Raw genomic sequence first — 8,533 nt, forward strand, 5'->3', positions numbered from 1 at the left:
TTAGCTTGACAGGTTTCAAGAAATGTAATCAATTTAATCTCACAAATCTCACTGTTCAGTCAGGTGCAAACAGGAAGTGTAAATGACACCGTTAATGGGGTCATAAATCAATCATTGCTTTTTGATTTAAGTCTCTGGCTTTTTGGGAATACATTTTCCATTCAAAGTTGTTCAGGAAGGCACTAAGTGAGAAGACTTTTGACAATCAGGCACAACCAGGAAGTTTAAATATCACTTCTTATGTTATGCAAGAATGGCAGCCAGTATGGCCAGGCACGCTCCCGATCAGGGATGATGTCCGAAAAGCTCGGTGTGTTTCTTGCGGTCTGTGTGTAATCATCAAGTCTTGTGAGTGGTGATTGCTTATTGTGCCAGACTGCAGGAGGCCATCAAGATCTGCTTGGAGGTCAAGTGATCGACTTCAACCTTGACCTGAGGTGGTGGTCCTCAGGGAGGTGGGGGAGCGTTGTCAGATCTTTTATGCTCAGGGGCTAACGCGGTCAACTTGACTACTGCCTTGAAATGTCACTTAGGTCATTTTTCTTTTCATTTCACAACAATCTGTAGATAGTGAATATTTCTTCAAAAAAGAGGCCAAGTTAAAGTTTAAGCAGAAAAGAAAGTGCATAATATTTGGTGTAGTGCAAGGGTCCCCAACTCCCGGGCGGTGGACCGGTACCGGTCCGTGTCTCATTTGGTACCGGGCCGCACATAAAGTATAAATCACTTACATTACTTCCGTTTGATTTGTTTAGGAACGTGAGCCATGTTTTATTTTGAAACTTTACCTGATTCTCTGGTACATCCGTCTACAGTATGTCACTCTTGACGCAGTTCAAGGCGCGCTTCTCGGTCACATGATAGGTTACCGCTAAAGCTAGTAAAACGAGTAAAAAAAAACCCCAAACGTCTTTGGGAAGGCCAGGAGACACAAGAGGGGCCTACGACTTTCAAGAAAAAGAAGGCTACATTTAATCGACAGTAACAGGAATCCTACTTCAAATACGGATCTATCTCAACAGGAGATTCCCACGCATCAAGCCTACTCTGCATAATATGCGGTGATGGTAAGTCCTATTTTTGATGCACTTTATATTTCGGTGTATCTTATTTTGAAGGCACCTTTAACTCATGCAGTACCAGCCAATTCTGGAGCCCTTTTTTTTTTACCCTAAGTCTGGGCTTGAACGTGTGGAGTGTGAAAAGACATATAAATATGTCTTTGGGAGTGAATGAGTTTTAAACGTTACCATCTCGACCAAAGAGTGTCGCGGCCAGATAGGGCGTTCCTCGTGTCATGATTTGTGTTTATTATTATGTTTCGAAATTACCACCATGCAGGTCATATCATATTATTTATTGTATTTATCCGTCACACCATAAAGGCCGGTCCCTGAAAATATCATTAAACCGGTCATTGGGGCAAAAAAGGTAGGGGATCCCCCTGGTGTATTGAGCAAAACTACATAAATTACAAGTGTACTAGCTTAATCCTAATGCATAATGCAAAAATGCCATATATTTCTTTCTGCAGTCAAAATCCTCCATGGGAGTAAAAAAACCCCCACCAACAGTAGCTATCTTGAATTAGTTTAGCATTATTTCTTTAAAATGTTCGCAGGGGTGAGACGGCTCGGGTGGCAAGGCGATGAAGAGGAGAGAAAGTCTGGTTGGAAGAAGGCGACATCGCAAAGTAGAAGTGGTAGCAAGGAGGTGAAGAGGCCAGATGGTGGGGAGGTCACGAGGAGGGAAAGGTGAAGGAGTGGAGAGGTGAAGTGGTGACAATGTGAGGAGGAGCAGAGCTGAGGCAGCTTCGAGGAGCGGAGGTGAGCTGCTAAGAGACTGAAGAGGGGAGGAAATGAAGAGGACAGAAAGCCAGGTGGCAAAGTGAAGAGCAGGCTCGGAGACGAGGAGGTGAGATGGCGAGGATGTGAAGTAAATGATAAATGGGCTGTCATTTATATAGCGCTTTTCTACATTCGGTACTCAAAGCGCTTTACATTGTTTCCCCATTTATCTGCTGATGACGTAGCAACTGGGGGGGGGGTATTTTGCTCAAGGACACTTTGACAAGGTTCGCAATGGCCGGGTATTGAACCCCCAACCATCTGGCATGGGAGATGACGACGACCGCTGAGCCATGCCTCCCCAAGTGGCAAGCATGTGCGGGAATCTGAGAGGATGGGGAGACAATAAAATGAGGTGATGTGAGCAGGTGAGGTGGCAAAGGTGGAGAAGAGCAGGATGAAAACAATCCGGTGACACACCACCAACATGAACCTTCTTTCCACGCGTGGCAGTGGATGACTCTCCTGACCAGAAGGTGGCAGGAGTCTGCAGTTTTCTCTTTTACACTACAATAAAAACACAACTGGAATCTCTTGAGTTGATTAGCATGTTGACGTCACATGAGGAGCTTCCAGGAAAATGAACTACTAAGTTGGTCAATATATTAGAAACGGCTGCCTCATAGTCAAACACAGACGTAACACAGCATGTGGCATAATCCATATGAATGAAGGGGAGGCGGGGCCACGCAGATTAGGTTGAACAACAAATAACCTGAGGGGATCAAATATGTGCATGCACAAGGGCACAGGGGGGTGGGCTCTGAGAATGAAGACGGCCCCCAATTTAAAGCTGCCTCCATACCCCGCCCACCACCACATCATTTTTCCAACCCTGAGTTTTCAATTTTAGTACAACAATGTCTGTGGGTCTGCGTGTTTATAATATAACATGAAACAAGAATCAGCGTTGCTAATGGGGATACACACAAATACATGCCGATATCTTGTTACCACGGCAACCGCGTACAGAGGTGAAACGTGGCACCTCAGCTAAGTGTGTCCAGGCGTCTGTGTTTAAACACGACCCGAGGTGGTGAGAATGAGAGGCGGAGAGGAGTCTAATTGGCAAGGTGGTGAGGAGACGATGAAGCGAGAAACTGAGGTGGCCAAGAGACAACAAGGTGAGGTGGTCGGGTGCATGGAATAAGAAGGTGAAGAGGTGACCCCCCCCCCCTCCAAAAAAGAAAAAAATGCAAATGCAAACATAAAAAATACACAATCACTGATTGCTGGAAGGCAGAAGACCAGGATATGAGGAAGTGAGGTCGGGAGGTGCCAAGGAGGTTTTGTAAGTTGAGATGGTGAGGTGTTGAGTAAATGAGGAGGTAAGGAAACAAGGAAGTGAGCAGGCAAGTTTGTAAGGAGTTGGCGAAGAAAAGGAGAGGTGGTCAAGGGATTGAGGAGGCCATATGGTGAGGTGGTGAGAGGATTGGGAAGTGAGGAGGCGAGGTCATGAGGAGGCAAGGAATGAAAGGGGTGAGGAGAAAAGAAGGTGAGCTTGCAGTGCGGTGATGATGATGATGAAATGAGGAGCCGATAAGTTGATGGGTCGGGAGGTGACAGGGAAGTGAGAAGATCGGGTGGCGAGAAGGTGAGCAGGCAAAGAGGTGAGGAAGTGAGAAGCTGAGGTGGTAAGGGAGGTGAGGGAGTCGGATTGGGAGGTGGTGAGGAGGTGAGATGGCGGTAAGGTGAAGCGGTGGCAAGGTGGCCTGGGGACGAAAAGGAAAGACGGTCAGTATTTGAGACGTGATGAGATGAGGAGGTGATGGCAAAATGTGGTGAGGTGGCGAGGAGGCAACGAGGAAAGGAGAAAAGGAGGTGAGGAAGTGAGCTGGCGAGGGCTACTCCCTTGAACATAATAACTGTGTTGAATGATGACTTATTTCTCTTTCCTTTTTACTATTTTATTTACCTTATTTTCTGTCAAATTATTACTGTATATGTTTTATGTTCAATAAACAAACCAAACCAAGGTGAGTAGACAAACAGGTAAGGAAAGGAGAAGGTGATAAGAGGAAATCATCACATGGAGAATTGAGATGGCTCTCACAAGGAAGGACAATCATCTGGTGTCCTCCTGGTCCTAAAACCTGCCTGACACCTACAGAAATTTAATTTCAATTGGAAGTCCACATTTGACCGCACAAGATCACCCCACTTGGTTGTCCCAGTTGTTGTGTGACGGCAGCAGGCCGAGCGGTGAAAGTTCATCTCAACATGCGTCCTTCTCTTTGATCCCCTCTCCGCCCACGTCCCCCTCCTTTGAGGTGATGAACGAGGGCGGCGGCCATGTTGAGAGGTTAAGAGCTGTTTTATTGGGCAGGGTGAACTCTGGCCTGTAGGTCACAGAGGACAAAACAAACACATGCTCAGCTTCAAGGGAGACTCAATCAATGGATTGGTAAGTTTTAGTGTGTCAATGTGCATGTGTATGAATATGCGCAGATGCATGTGTATATGCGTTCGCGTGCCTGCGAGTGTTTGAGTTCATTGAAGGCATTTGAACTTTTGCTCTCTGCTCAAGATTAGTGCAAGCAGGCCGAAACATGAAGGTCACACACTTGATCCGCTCAGTGATCACTAAGCAGTGCTCACAAACCGACAAATACCCCATTCACCACTACACAGACTAATGCTACTGTTACCTCTTTCCTTTCTTTCCCTGTGGCAAGCTAGCAAAGAATTGGAAGGTGAGGGACACCAGAGAATAAGGCCATTGTGTGTATCACCGCCTTAAAATAATGGCCTCCAAAGTCATATTTCGACAAAAACATACTTGGGGGTTTAAGCATCCCATGATGTTGGTCGCCTGTGCTAAAATCAGTGACATTCTAAGTTAAACAGATCAATTCTTCCCTTGTAATGAAATTGTTGATCATTATAATATATTCCGTATTTGGTTCATTTTTTTTGTGTTTGTGGGAAAAAAAAACCCTGAAAAAATCATTTTAGGAGGCCTCGCACCACAAACATATATACTGATATATCTGCATAACTTCAGTGTACAGTATCTTCAGAGTGTACATTTTTTTTCCTTTAATTTGCCATGATGTCTTGGGCTTCAGGGGCTTTGCTGGAACTACGACTGAATCTCCGCCTCTAAAAAAAAATCAAGACAGTAGTTTGACGACTACTGGGCAGAAGACTAACAAACAGAAGCCGACGGAAAGCGGCTGAGAGGATTCGGAAGTGACGCCGAATGAATAGGATTTCTGCTCAACAGGTACAGTCATCACATCTTTTTTTAAACTTTTAATTGATGCTACACTAAAAAAAAATAAAATGTCAAACTGTAACCTTCAGTGTTATTGTAGCGCTTGATTAAGAATAAATCACGCTATCGACGTGGAAGCTTTGGCGAAAGTGCGCTTGTTAACAGCGCTCATGCTAGCTTAGCGCTGCTAGCACTGCAATTCTGCTGAAGCTAGATATACATTCTACGTGATTATTTATCATGACTAAGCTCTTTTATAATCGAAATGCCATCATGACTGGCCATATTTGAGAATCACACAAAAATGATCAGAGAAACACAACCAGTAAAGTACAAATAACAATAATAAGAACACTCTCCTCGTTAGAGTAACAAAGTATTTGTGCTTCCCACCACTGAATGATTTAATGTGCAATTTTTTTTTCTTACGATCTTTTGGCTGCTGACAGGCAAATGAAACATAATGGTCTTAATGGTAACGTAACGTAATGGTCCTTCAAGTCATGCCATGAGCCACTCCAGCCACACGCACACGCACTCAACTGCACGCCTGCTTTGCATATGAATGACATCACCCTAAACTTGTCTCTCGCACGTTTTGAGGGGCTTAGTTGAGGTTGGGTTGGGTGGGAAGAAAAAGGCGGGCTTGTCACATGGCGTGAAAGGGGAAACATTAGTCCTATGGTTCACCCGCCTCGGAGGCTCCACTCATCGACGACGACTTGACATTCCAGTATAGCAACCCGTCGGGTTGGCGTCCTCGCCTCTGTGATCTGGACGCTCGACAAGGCCTCAGCTTCATGTCGGAGATCGTTCACTCATTCCCAAATCACTATGTACACACACACACATACACACGGCATGTTGAATTTACTCAATTTTATTTCATGCTTATATTTTTGTCAAGTGCGCACAATAGAATCATCTGGATTTTGATCCTTTTTTAAGTAGACTATCCATTTTTAAAAAATGTATCTGCATCCTGATGATTTTATTTCATGCAACCTCTTGATAAAATAAAAACGAGTGAATTAAACACCCCCTTTTTTTCTGTGTGCGTAGTTTAATATTGTGGATTGTACACAGGAGTTCACTAAAAACGACATTATTGCAAGCCAACATTGCTTCTCTAGTGACCATCGGTTACTTACTACGCAATCTAACAGCTCGACAAAATGGTGAACTGACTATGTAGTGGATAAGGAGTGATTCCCAATACAGTATAGCCAACCTCACAGATGTGTTAAAATGCTTCCGCTAATGAAAGTGCAGCATCCTGCATTCAAAATGTCCATAAAGCTTCCCATAAAAAGAACAAATGATGTTGTTAAAATATGATTATTGTTTTGTTTTTTGTTTTTTTTAAACGGGATACTAGCACGGCAGCTTTTACAGCTCATTTGTGTGCCGCTTAAAGACAAAAAATATGAATCTGGTTTTGATTTGAAGCTTTTACAATCTAGTAAAATGTATGATCAACAAAGAGGGTACAACTGTCAGTATTTTTGGAGAGATTACAGGTAGTTGAGGCATTGCATTGAGTCCAGGAAGGAGAAGCAAACGGCAATTAAGATCAAATAAGTTGACAGGGATTTTGACTTTTTTAATGAAGTGACACTAAAATATTAAAAGTGGACCTGCTTGTTTAACACTTCACACTTGAGGAGGCGAGATAGTGAAAAGGTCACTAATGAGGACGGGAGTAGGAAAATAGGAGGAGTGGTGATGTGGTAGCAAAGATGTCGGGAGCCAAGGAAGCTTGAAGCAAGGAGTCAAGTTGTCGAGGCAGTTGGTGAAACAGTGAGGAGGTGGAGGGAAGGATGTGAGCAAATAAGGAGGCAAAGAGGGGAGGAGATGAGGTGGCAAAGGAGGCAAGATGGTGAGGAGTTGAGTTGTGGAGACATTGAGGAGGTGAGGCGGTAAGGGATGCCGGGAGGTTTCGAAAGTGAATTGGCCAAGAGGTGAGGCGGTCTGGAAATGAGTTACGAATGTCTTGCGGTGGTGAATAGGCAAGAGGGCAAGGATGTGAAAAGGCAAGTTGGCAAAAAAGGATCCAGATGGTCCTGATGAGGCTCGAGGGCAAAAAAAACGAGTTGGCAACGACAGGATGAGATGAGTTGGCGAAGGGGCGCGGGCATGATGGTGAGGTGATAAGGTGATGAGGATGTGAGTAAGAAAGCCGGTCAGGAACCAAGGAGATGATTTGGCAAGAAGGTGAGATGGTGAGGTAGCAAGGAGACAAGCATACATGGACTTGATGGAAGCAAGGAGACTCTTTATGGATGTACATGAGGTAAGACGAGTTGGCGAGGAGATAAAGTAGGAAGGAGGCCAAAGAGTGAGGACGTTAGAAGCTAAGGAGTCCGATCGCAAGGACGTAGGAAGGTAGTCAGGCTAGTGATACGTTGGCATGGAGCACTCTGACATCCCCTGATTTGGTTTCCCTCCAAAAAGCAGAGAAAAGACCCCAGGAAGACATTCCTGCATAGCATTGGCCATTGTGAGGATCTGTTTCTAAGGAGCTATCATCGAGCTACTTGGACGCCAACCAAAACCTCACATTTGGACCCCACCCAATACCCATCGTGACCAAACTCAAGGAGGGCGACCATTTTGACACCATTCATGGTCGCCATTTTAGCTTTAACGTGATATTTTAGCAAGCTACATTGCTGTTTTGACTGATATTCAGACAGTCTGTTCGAAATGACTTCGGCGGTCATGTTCGTAGGTTAACGATTAATGACATCACTGTAAGAAATCGAAAGGCTAATGCTAATATGCTAATCCACTCAGTCTTGTGCCATGGAGGATCTCAATTTGCTTTTTATCATTTTTCCCAATGATAAATAGATATTTTTTTTGTTAATCACTCTCGGGGTGCCCCTTTAGTGGTCAGGAGGACCATAAGCAAATGCTTAGTCTATCAATGCCTGACAGGATGTACTGTAATGTAATTGCAGCTTGGCCTCTGCTTTATAATGCCAATGGAATACTCGCAGCCGGCTGATGTGTAATGCTGTAAACATGAGCGGCGGCGGCGGTTTGCAAAATGCACCCATCAGGGAGGGGAGGATGGGGGCGGTAGGCTGGCGTAAAAAAAAAAAAAAAAGGGGTGGGGGAGCGCGTTAAGAAGCTTCCTCATTGAATTAGGCCACACTTCATAAAAGACAAGAAGCAGCACAGCTGTACTGCAAAGACGCACATTTCATTTGTTTTGCACTGCGCTGCGCCCTCGTTTGCATGACAGTGTTAATGAATGATTTGTGTGTGTGTGTGTGTGCGCGCGTGCACAGTGGCCATATGTGAAGTCAGACAGTGAAAAACACACGTCCGTATGCACATGTTGCTGGATTCCGCATGCGTGTAAGCTTAGCATTGAACACAATCGCCCCGAGCACTGAAAAGGCTCATTAAAAACAAACTGAAGATGGAATATTTCAACATTTTAATGTGTGTCTCTCATCCA

The sequence above is a fragment of the Hippocampus guttulatus genome, chromosome 6, assembly GCF_054856545.1.
Source record: "Hippocampus guttulatus isolate MCC_2025c chromosome 6, RoL_Hgut_1.0, whole genome shotgun sequence".
NCBI classification, from domain to species: Eukaryota; Metazoa; Chordata; class Actinopteri; order Syngnathiformes; family Syngnathidae; genus Hippocampus; species Hippocampus guttulatus.